This window comes from Bidens hawaiensis, unplaced genomic scaffold, assembly GCF_021521415.1.
Source record: "Bidens hawaiensis isolate Kalapana, Puna unplaced genomic scaffold, B.hawaiensis_p1.1 tig00043043_1, whole genome shotgun sequence".
Lineage (NCBI taxonomy): Eukaryota > Viridiplantae > Streptophyta > Magnoliopsida > Asterales > Asteraceae > Bidens > Bidens hawaiensis.
Window position 1 is genome coordinate 62568 of NW_027497648.1, and position 12059 is coordinate 74626.

The 12059-nt window shown below is 38.0% G+C and overlaps 1 pseudogene across 1 annotated transcript; it reads right to left on the minus strand.

The window, feature by feature from the left end:
• Positions 1–2755: 2755 nt before the first annotated feature.
• On the minus strand, positions 2756–8099 carry LOC143594069 (transcription initiation factor TFIID subunit 6-like; annotated as a pseudogene). Its single transcript, XR_013146254.1, has 12 exons — positions 7897–8099; positions 7740–7819; positions 7577–7669; positions 7190–7298; positions 7016–7113; positions 6782–6919; positions 6504–6599; positions 6299–6423; positions 6070–6202; positions 4584–4709; positions 4395–4506; positions 2756–3165 (listed from the first exon to the last, which is right to left on the minus strand). The product of XR_013146254.1 is annotated as a transcription initiation factor TFIID subunit 6-like (transcript).
• Between the last annotated feature and the right edge of the window lie 3960 nt (positions 8100–12059).

Genomic DNA, 12059 nt, shown 5'->3' on the forward strand with positions numbered 1-12059 from the left:
ATCAAATTGTTGCCTCTTACATCCACTAACCTGTCCGCTTTGAATCATATGAAAATTCAAATCTCGAACCTGTTTTTTAGGCGGGCCTTGATTATCCTATGCAGACATCTTGTTAGACCCCTGTCTGACATTCTTGACCAAGTGTTCTAACTTCCCGGACTTGACTGCTGCTTCAATCTCGTTCTTCAATGTTACACATGCGTCTGTGTTATGACCGATATCATCATGGAACGTACAGTGCTTTTTGGATTAAGAAATGTTCTTTTCATGATCGGTTGAGGCTTTTTAAATTTCACATTTTCAATGGTTAAAATTTCTGAGGGAGTTTTTGTCAACGGGGTCCAGCTGTTGTTGTTCTGCGTTGAAGCGCTTGCTTTATTTTTGTTACCAATTAGCGATCTTGCATCGAATTGCTTTGAAGTATCCGCAACAGGTTGGAGTCTTGACCAAATTGTTCCCTTGGCCTGTCTGTTCGGCTGTGGAATCTGGAATTCCACATTTGGCGTCTGTTTTGAACTTTCAGACCCCTAAGGTTTTTTTCAGTTCTAGCGAACAACTTGGCCGCGGACATTATGTCATCCCATGCTTTGGGCATTCCATCCTTACCAGTCAAACAACGGATCAATGCGTTACTCGGTACATTCTTGCGGAAGGCTCCACGCAACATGTCTTCACTGATCCCACCGATGTTTACACTTTCGTCGTTGAATCAGGAGATAAAATCTTCAATAGACGCGTTATCACGCCTGACAACGTCTAGAATTTCAGAAGGATCACGGGTGTGTTTCCTCTGCTGACTGAAGTGTTGTGAGAATTTAGCCACCAGGTCATCTCAACTCTTAATTTGTCCATCAGGTAACTTTTCAAACCATTAACGCGCTGCCCAGTCAACGTCCACGCAAACATGCGGCACCAATAGGGAAGATTCCAACCACTGACTCCCAACTGCTACAAAGTTCAGAAGGTGATCACTAGGGTCAGTCATCCCATTGTATTTTCCTAATGACGTAGGAATTTTCGCATTAACTGGGAACGGAGCTGTTGCAATGCGCGCTATGAACTTTGATTTTTCAGCAAATGTTGCGGGACGATAAGGTTTTGTGAAATCTTCTTCCGCGTCACTGTGGTATTCAGTATGGCGAACTACCTCATGCGGGCGACTAGTTCCCTATCTTCCATGAATTATGTTATCGCCACTGAAGTAACTAACTTCACTTGGACGATACGTCGGATCATAAATTTCATACTCAACCCTACAAGAGGGCTCATGCGTGACTATACGAGGTCGATCACGTCCCCTTCTCTCAAAATCATCTTCAAAGAAGATCTCAGTTTGAATAATGCCACGCATCTGACTCCGCCGAAGTGTTGAAGGGAGAGATGAAGATTCCGGCGGAATATCGTCATAAACCAAGGTTCTAGCACGAATTCGTTCTTCATGAATCCTGCGTTCGTACTCAGCCAGAGCATTCTTTTGCTACAATCGCAACCATTCCTTAGGAGATTAAATTCCCTCGGATATGAGATTGTGACGGAGAAACCTCGCCGGAGTAGAATTATCAGATCTGTCTTCCAGATCTGGTTCCGTAAGAGTGTGGCGTATCTCCGTCGTCACATGTCCCAAGTCACCTTGAGTAGGGCCTCCAGGTGCTCCAACTGCGGTGGAACGTCTGACTGTTGCCGGAGTTTCCGTCGGTCCTTGGTGAGATTGACTCATATCGTTCGGAACAACAAAAACGTTTTTTAAAATTTTAGCACAAAACGAATGGCGCCAATGAAGAAACACGGATCCAATCCCCTAAGGGTCTAGATCCAATGAGTCCACAGGGTATAAGTTAAACAATTACCAAACTAACGATACAAGTCCGATCTCCCAAGTCAAATGACAGAAACCTGCAAAACAACCACCGTGAGCTCGTTACGGGAAGGACAAGAGGGGGGTTTCTTCCCGTAACCACCCTCGGGCGTGAGAATAAGTACAGTTCCGATGGAGAGAAAGTACTTAAGTATTTTGAGTAGATAGTGGGGAGTGAATGAATACCTTGTGAAGATGACTCAGGGTATTTATAGCCGAAGGATGGGGAATGTGATTGGTCCAGCTGTCCCTTTACAGAAGATGTTTTCGTAACCATCTGGACACGTGTCCGCATATGATGGGGCGAGCTATATCGGCTATGTGCATGGTTGTAACAGCCTAGACACGTATCTACACGCGATAGGACGAGCTATTTTGGCCAGGTGCACATTTGTAACAACCTCGCCAGCCGTCCTTCTATTGGCTGTTACGTCTCGTGTTTTCTAAGAAAGAATCTTGGTAAATCTTCTAGAATGGAGTTGGTTAATTACAGTTGTCCTTTTGACGTCACCTTCTGGTCATCTTTGGGGGTAGGAATAGTATTTTGCGGATGACTCCTGAGGGTGTCAGGATCCTCCCGCACAATCTCTAGAACCTGTTATCATTCTTCCTCTGACTTTATGCGGGTGACTTATTATACCTCGCGGGTGACCTCTGAGGAAGTTCTCTTTCACCGTTTTTATAAGAATTTGTGTCCTTTCAGTACCCTACCTCTATAGTCTGTTAATAAACTATTTGCTTATTTTCAAAATGTGGCAAATTGTATTATACGATAACTTTCTAGTAACATTGTATTAAATATTTTTATTTTAATTAGTAAATATATAATAGTTTCAAATCCATAAACTAAAATTCTATACGATCCAACACCATCCATTAACATTCCAATTCTATTGAATTCTAACAAACCAGAGTAAACATCTCAACAGCATCCATTACATACTACCTATACCTATCTGAATACCACAATTACAGGTGAAAGTTGCACAGTTCTGGTGAAGGCACAAAAGGAAACATGCTTTCACCAAAAACATCATACAGCTTCGGAAGCAAGTGTCCAGCATTCGTCTCCTTTTTCCACGCTCTTGACACCGCCAGCGAAGACATTTGAGCAAACCTATCCTTCCTCCCACTGCCACCAGGCACATTCTCATTCGCCATAAACCTTGGCGGCCCTGCATCCGACCCCCCGCGCGTTATTGAAAACCCACTGCTCCCTCCTTGCATCTCTACCTTGACCAAATGAGACCCCTCGCTTGTCACTACTTTTTTAAGCGGTTGGTCCATCATTCCCGACACCTTCCGTTTATCTATAATAATAATAATAATAATAATAAGAGAGAATTGCACAAATAGTCCCTGTGGTTTGACCATTTTGCATATTTGTTCCGTAAGTTTTAAAAACTGCAATCTTAGTCCAATCATTTGTGAGAGGGTTACATGTTTAGTCCTTACCATTAATCCCAGTTAGGTTTTAACGGAAAAGTGGTGTTATGTGCCGGTCATGTGAGGGCTTGGTTTTAACTGCATGATGGGTACATTGCGTTTTGTCCTAAAATCTGATGTGTGATGTGGCGATGCGAACGCATCACGTATGTGATGCGCTTTCTATTATAAAAGTACTAAAAGGCCATTCTTGGCAACTAATTTGAGTGCTTCAACATAAACAGCTTACAGTAACTTATCTTTCATAGTGAATAAGAACCGACAAGACCAATTGAAGTGGCTAATGACTAATTTAGAAACCAAAATCGTTAATTGGAAGCCAAAATTGAAAATTTGGTAACCAAATTCGCTAACTGGAACTGAAGACCAACTGAAATCGCTAATCTGAAAATGAACAGATTTTTATTCTTTGAAACAACCAAAATCGCTAATCAGAAATGGAAACCACCCAAAAACAGACTCTAATCTTGAAAGACCGACTCTTCAGAATTAAATATAAAAAAAACCTAAATTGAACAAAATGTGTGCATCGTAGAGCATATGCGAATCAATGCAATACGCAAAATTGGCGCAACGTTGGTGCATCATGTAAACGCACCGTATCATACGCAGCGTTGCCTTCATCAGGACATTATGCACACAATTTAAAACCAAGTGCTAGGGTTATTATGTCTTTCCGTATAGTCTTACAAACTCCAGTATTCCTATCGTCGACTACTCGACTTCACCTTTGGTTTTTGAATCGAACATTAACTTTTAGTAGGGTTTCAAATAAAATGGGAGTAACCTCACATGAAAGACTATTTTATTATTGTTCCATATTTGGAAAGACATAATTACCCTCACATGAATGGCACATAACATTACTTTTTCGTTGAAAACAAGCAGGGACTAATAATGAGGACTAAAATTGCAACCCTTGCACAAATGTTTAGACTAAGCTTGCAGATCTAAAATTTGAAGACCAAACTTGCAAATTTGATCAAATCACAAGAACCATTAGTGCAATATTCTCTAATAATAATCACAAAAAAAGATGATAAAATGTTTACTACTATTAAAGTAAGGTTGTGAGGTTAGAACGAAGATATACTTGTATTTGATGTTCCAAATTTCCCGTTCCGCTTCCAAATGTTATGTGGAGGTGGAGATAATAAATTGGGGATCATTTTAAGTTGATTGTAAACACAAAGACCAGCTGCACACTGCATATTGTCTTTTTATTAACATAAGCGGGTAAATGTGAATGCTAAAAGTGAAGTAAAATGGAAAATTATATTACCATCAAGGCCCCATGCGCTCGATATGCCTCATGTCTCTTGCTCTCATTCTTTTGCCTCTCGAGTTGCATTTCGGGTTCTATGTATTGAAAAAACGGGTCAAGATTCGATAGCAAAAACAAACGAACCTGTGACATGTGGATAAAAGTGAGAAAAGTCAGAACTAAAGGTTACAAACGAGCTGAAACCGATAGCATTCACGAGTGGTATGGTATATATATACACGTTCAATTGAAAGTTATATAACCTTCTTATGTGTACATTTAAAGCAATGTGTTCCAGTGTTTTTGTGAATCTTGCAGTTCTCTATTAAAAATTGATCCTGAAGTGTAAGCCCTTCTATATATACATATGATTTGTAGTGAAAAAGAGGGGCAGAATGTTGGAAGAAGAAAATAATTTCTGAAATATAAATCAACTTCTATTATAGTTTACCAATAAATAATATGATTTTCCTAACTTATGAACAGGGCAGTGAACAAGCCAAGCCAACTAAGCCGAGATGGGCTGCTCAGCTCGTTTATCTTAAATAAGTAGGAATGTAGAGCTCGAGCTAGGCTCATAAAAAGCTCAGCCAGCATGTGGCTCATCGAGCCAGCTCTTTATATAAAGAAAAGTTAACTTTATAGTTTATACATAATGATATATGTAAAAACAAAAAAAGTTATCCTTTTAGCATACACACAGTGCAAAATTTATAAACAAAAGAATTTATAATATGCATATATAGTATAATGCTTTAGAGTTACAATTTATATATATTAAAATTTGGGTTTTAATTCCAACAAGCCAATTTAAAGAGCTTTTTTAGGCTCTTAAAAAGCTCAAGCCAGCTCGTAAAAATATTTTTAAATTTTTACGCATATTGATATATGTAAAGAAAAAAAAGTGCATTTTTAACATACATATGGTATAAACTTTATAAACAAAAAAAAATTATATGTTAACTAAATTCCAATCATTTTGCACTCAAATTCAATAGTGAAAGTCAGCAGTCAAAGTTCCTATAAATAATGCAGTCAAAGTCAAAACATAAATTAAACATTTAAGCCATAAATTATGTTTTTCTTTTATCTAGGAGTTGTCTTATTTCCTTGTATATAGATGATAGGAATAAGATGAAATCTTATGATTTCTTTAATAAAATCTGTGCTGACTACTTAATCTTATAGATTTCCGATTTTTGTTTTTGTGCCAACTTTCTAACATTATATGTTATTAAAACTTGGGTTATACTTTTCTGTTATAATTTATAATTATAAAATGGGTTTTAATTTAAACGAGCCAGCTAAACAAGCCTAACAAGTGAACCAACGAGCTAAGCTTACCTTGGCTTGGGCTCGGCTCGTTTACAAACAAGTTTTTTTTAGCGAGCCACAATCTTTTTTAACAGCCCTACTTACGAGTGACTAATATACATTAATACTATAAAACTGATACATATAATGAGACCCACATATATTAGCAGAAATAGAAAAGAAAAGATACCACATTTGACCCGAGGGCAGTAATCCCTTTTATAGCACCATAATGTTGCGGAAACGCCTTTGCAGGATCCAAAAAAGAATGAAGAAGAGTCCTTGAGACACGTAGTTGGAGATTATTATGCGCGTACCCAAACCTATACAACATGAAGAAGTTAAAACCAGTTTACGAATATCAAATATTAACGTAAACGTAGTTCTAAAATCATCTCATTAATTAATATTATAATTACTTTCTGCATATAAAAGCCACTAGATTCGCTGTAAAGTTTCTAAGTTCCCAGTGATTGTCAGTTAACTTATTCCCCAAGCTTTTTGCAAGAAGACACGCCATTACAGGTGGCATCAGTTGGTGCAACTGAAAACAATAAACAATTAGATATTAAAAAGCAATGCCTTTAAACACGATTTTAAATCCACAATATGAACAACACTTACATATGGTTCTATATTCAAGAATGGATTCTGTAAAAGACTCCTCACAAGACGCATTAAAGCGAAAAGAAGCTGGAAATTGTTTAAATTACTATTCACCTGAAATCATTATGTACAATCAAATAAGCTTTATTTATTTATAAAACCCTTTACCAAGCAAAAATTTCATAATTTCTTCATCCCTTTGGTTGTTTCAACGTATCAATCTCCACAAACCCTAACTTTGACCATTTTTTACCCAAAAACACATAACCAAAATACATGAATCACAAGACGAGTACCTCTTCAGCAACAAAGTATATAATATAAGGAACCAAAGGATGGAGCCCTGCACTAGTCGACAAGCTCAACAATGCTTTGTTAAAAATAACTGAATTTGATCGACCTACAGTGAGTTCTGTTATCTTTTCAAAGTAAAGCTGCACAACAACCAAAAAGCAGCAACTTATAACACATTTCGGGCAAAATCATGTGCTGATGTGATGATGGATGGACACATGATAACAACAATATACCTGAAGCTCTATCGAGAGCACATGTGTTTTAACGTCAATAGAACCACCGTCTTCTTTGCAATCAGGTTTCCTATTATTATCATTCGACGCTGCAATCACTTCCGACAAAGCGATTATTAATAACAGTTAATTAGTTACTTACTAAGAATTTATACTAAATAAGGTTTCACATACCTTCAAGCGGAGCATTTTCAGGAATCGCAGGTTGTACGCCTTCAATAGCAAGCCAGTGACTGGTAACCACCATATCTAGAGGTGCCTTTGGAAGAGGAGCTTCAATAACCTGAAGTTGTTAATCGAATCATATGAAGAAACAAATCTTACAATTCTAGAAAAAGTAACCAATTTATTAGTTATTAGTCTAAGGCTGGCAAACCGTGCCGTATTGTGTTCCGGTTACGCGATAGCTCAAACGCAACAGCCTAGCTTGGCTACATGAAAGTGTGTTTTTAACACTTGGCTTTGATGGTTTGAGCATGGCAGTCATATGTTTTATGAATAATAAAAAGTATGATATGAAAGTGCATATAGTGTAATAGGTATGCCAGGCCTGTTAACTACCTCTCTAAATTCAACTTCCTTATCCTCAACATAGAACAAATCGTTACTCCTTTTGAAGCGCAACGAGTTATTACCGGATGCAACATATAACGGCTGCAAGGAACGATACAGAACAACGGATGATACTGTGATACATAAATAATAATAATAATAATAACAATACTTGGATTTTTCTTAATTGCAGGGCACGATCAACGAGGTCATAGCAGTCCGTTTGGCATGGTGCATACATTTGATAGCCTCCTGTGTGTGGAAATTAAAAAAGAAGTGAATAGATAGAAATTGTGGGTAGGCAGGTAAAATTAAATAAATAAAACAACCTGCAGGATCTCGCGAAGGCGGTATTCGACATCGGCCGAGAGAGAAGGTAAGACATCCGGGGATAAATTGGTAACGCCGATGCTTTGTGCGATTACTTCAATGCTTTCTTTCTCTACAACGCTCATTTTTGCTTCACTCATTATTATTATTATGATATTAATTTACATACATACATACATAAGCATCCATGAACAAGGTTGAAGAAGAGGATTTGGGGTTTTTACTATTTCGATTCATTTGGAGATCCCACCACCAGGCTATATATATAATGGGCCAGGCCCATCTCTTGATACGAAGCAACTATTCTACCAAGTACAAACTACCAACTAAATCACTCATCAATATGCCTTAATTTATTTTAAAACTAGCTTTATCTCCGCTAATAACTATGTAACTTTTAAGATTTTAATGTTATTATTACTTAGCATTTTAGGGAAGATATAGCTTACGCAAGTTACCACTTATGGTAATGTGTAACGTGGTGATATAATAAAAGATTAAAGATTGAATTGATATAAGTTACCAATAATGGTAACATTTACCATAAAGTCTCCGCTACCAACGATGAAAGATACCTTCTTTTTAGTTTTTCGACCTTTTATAGCTTAGACTAAGGGGTGTGGGGGTTTTAGTGGGGCTCCAGCAGAGCCAAGAACCAATAATATTATGACGTGTGGCAGAGAGAGAAACTGGATAAGGGGGGTGTTGGAGCCCCTGAACCCTGGTGTAGAGGGGCTCCAGCGAAATTTTTTTTTTATTTTTTTTATAAATATATTCAAATAACATATTATTAAAAAAATACACATTAATAAAAAAACACATTAATATCTAAAATTCAAATTACAGAAAAAAACATACTAAAATTTAAACAAATAATAATACTTAATAATAACACTAATCTAATACAAGATCATCGGGTCGCATCGCCCACAAATGTTCAACCAACTCATGTCGAAGATTCCCGTGTGTCTCACGGCTCTTGATATTTGCTATGTTATGAAGTCTTTGTTGATCACTGATTGTGGACGGTTGTGGCGGAATGTCACCTTGGTAGTTTTGGCAGATAGCTTTGCCCTCGTCTTCTAACGTCATGTTGTGTATGATCAGACACGTGTAGACGACGTCCATTATCCTCTCCCGAGTCCAATAACGTATCGGGTTCGCCAGCATATGATATTGTTTTTTCAGAACTCCAAAAGCTCTTTCAATATCTTTTCTAGCAGACTCTTGCTTCTTCGTAAAATACTTCCGTTTATCGGCGATTGGATCTGTAAAAGCTTTCACTAACAAAGCCCATTCGTTGTAAATACCTCGCCAGGCCGTTGGACACATAGCCCATCCAACATGCGTACAATCGAGGCTACCTAGCATCCCAGGAAAACCATGTTTTTCTGCGTGCACCTCATATATGTGTTGGATGTCATACATTGTAGGTTTACGCAGATATCTCCGAGAGTAAATCGATATGACTCCTACGTATATAAATACGATATAAGTATATATATATCTATAGTTATAGGCATTAAAATAATCTATAAACATATAATATATATTAAAAAATGTAATAAATATTTAATAAAAACTAAAATTAATGTTTTTTACCTTGGCAGAAAAAATGAAGGGATTCACGTGCAACCCTTTTCGACATCTGTAAATACTCATCCAAAGCGTCCGACGAAATGCCGTACGCTAATTGACGGATAGTAGCCGTGCATTTTTGAATAGAGGTAAAACCGGGGAGACCCCTAGCATCCTCCCTTTGTTGAAAAAAGGGATATCGTGCCTCTAAATCACTTGTTATACGCATGAACAATTGTCTGCTCATTCGGAAACGAGTTCGAAAATCCGACTCCTCGTTTATCGGTTGAGGGCTAAAATAATGCTTAATCAAAGTATCGTTAGCACCCGATCGATCACGATCACGAGGTGGTGCTCTAACTCTCGGGACTCGAGGTTGCTGGGCTTGATTTTGCAAAAGATCCACCACGGTTGCGGTCAAAACTCCCCCTACTGAAGAAGCAAATCATCCTCTTCGGAGGAGTCGGAATCAGACGAGAACCACGACATTTTTTTTTTGTTAATTTTGAGAGGATTTTAGGAGGAAAGGTGTATAATTGTTGTGTGTTTTGATTGTTTATTTGTATAGGTATATATAGAAGTAATTTTTTTTAATTTAATAATGAGCCAACGGCTCTTTTTGCTAAAAACGAGGAATTTTTTATGTTGTAAATTAAAAACACAATTAATATATAAAAACAACATTAATAAAAAAATACATTAATAACTAAAAATTAAAAAACCAACCAAAAAAATAAAATAAAAATTAAAGTACTAAAAAGAAACATTCTTCTTATTCTTCGGCTTGGTCTTCTTCAATCAACCTCTTTCGGATACGTTCCTTTTGCTTTTCAATTAGCATTTGATCGACCGGATGGAGGTGACTGAAGTCTCTAATAAGAAAGTCCAAATCTCTCATTCGAGTTTTTCCTTTTTGTCATAAGAGACCACCTCCATGGTTTTGTTGAATTTATTGAGGGATTCAACAAGATTGACGATGTTTATGGCTTCCCCCTCAGCCGGTTTTTTCCCCTTGGCGTCCCTTCCCAATGGCCGCCTCCTCGGTGGTGAAGACGTTTCCTCCTCCGCAATGTTTAGGTCGAATCTAACGCGGCAATCCGACCCGGTTGAAGTGCTATACGCTCCAGACGAACTAGTTTTAGTCCGTTTCGGCCCTACTTCCGCATCAAAGTCCGGCGCCACCAGCTCAACCCACTTGGAACACCTTTTCAACCTGTCCCACAACTTTAAATCGTCCCACGTCTTCACCACCCCATACCTCCGCAAACACTCCTGCTTCCACTCTTCGACCGTGAAATTGTAAACCGCCAAATCATCACTGCCACTTGGTCTCATACGACCGCTGTTCCTGTTGAAAAGATTAGTAAACAAGCCGACAAATTTTCTGATTTCAGACCACCGACCCGAAATCATATCGTCGTTCCGCTCTATACTCCCAACGAGCATGTGGAACGTCTTCCCAACCTTTGTCCAAAAAATCTTTCTCTGTTGGTAGTCAGCTGCAAAATGAATAAATAAATTAGATTTCCATTTAACTTTTTTATTTAACTTTTTTATTAAAAATCTTTTTTAAAAACGTTAAAACAATTACCGCAACGCCGATCCTCAGAAATGACTATCCAAGCCCGACACAAGGCTTCCTTCTCATCCGATGACCATGGAGTGGTTTTCCGTTTCGTCCTCGGAGTCGAAGCCGGTTCTGACCCGTCCATTGCAACTGGTTTTTTTTCGGTGGACGCGTCTTTTTGGTTCCGGAGCTTCACCTTGTGATTCTTGTGTCTCCGGAACAACAAAGTTAGGAGACGGTTGTGTGTTGGATGGTTGAAAGCCGGATGATTCTTGCGGCTCCGAATAAAACATCGGTTTGTGCGATGAGAAAACCATAAACGTGTTCAATGAATCGTCGTCAAGATAATCCGAATCAAGATTTGGGAACCAATTTCCAGCCATTTTTTTAAAAAAAAGTTGAGAAGATGAATTGATTTTGGGTGAAGGTTTGAAGTTTTGGTAAAAAAATGGGTGAAATGGAGTATATTTTATAAAGAAAAAATATATATTTTTTTAATATAATATAGAGCCAACGGCTCTTTTTGCTAAAAACAAGGTGCCCTCCTCTCTCTCTTCTCCCGCTACCAAGCTCACACCTGCCTCTATCCTTCTTCTAGCGCCCCTGGTGGTGTGGTGATAGCGCCTGGGGGCGCGAGCGGAGGGGCTCTAGCGCCCCCTTTGAAGCCCGCACACCCCTCAGTCTTACACAAGTTACAACTTTCATCCGCTAACTTATAGTTTTTTTTTCTTTTTTATTTATTTTTTTTGTCATAACTAATCTAATAACTTATTAAAACATAAATAAAACTATATACTTAATATATAATTTTGGAAATTATGTATAACATTCCAATTCCAATTTGACTAATCCTGATTAGTTTATATAATTTTTGTACAATTTCAAATATAAAAAAATATAAAGCCCTCGCTCGCCTAACCACAACAGGCTCAAGTGACTTCAGCAAAGTCTTTATCCAGTGCAAAATCAGCGTCAGGTCAGCTGCCATGTGGAACAATATTAAAGGATGAATCCTAG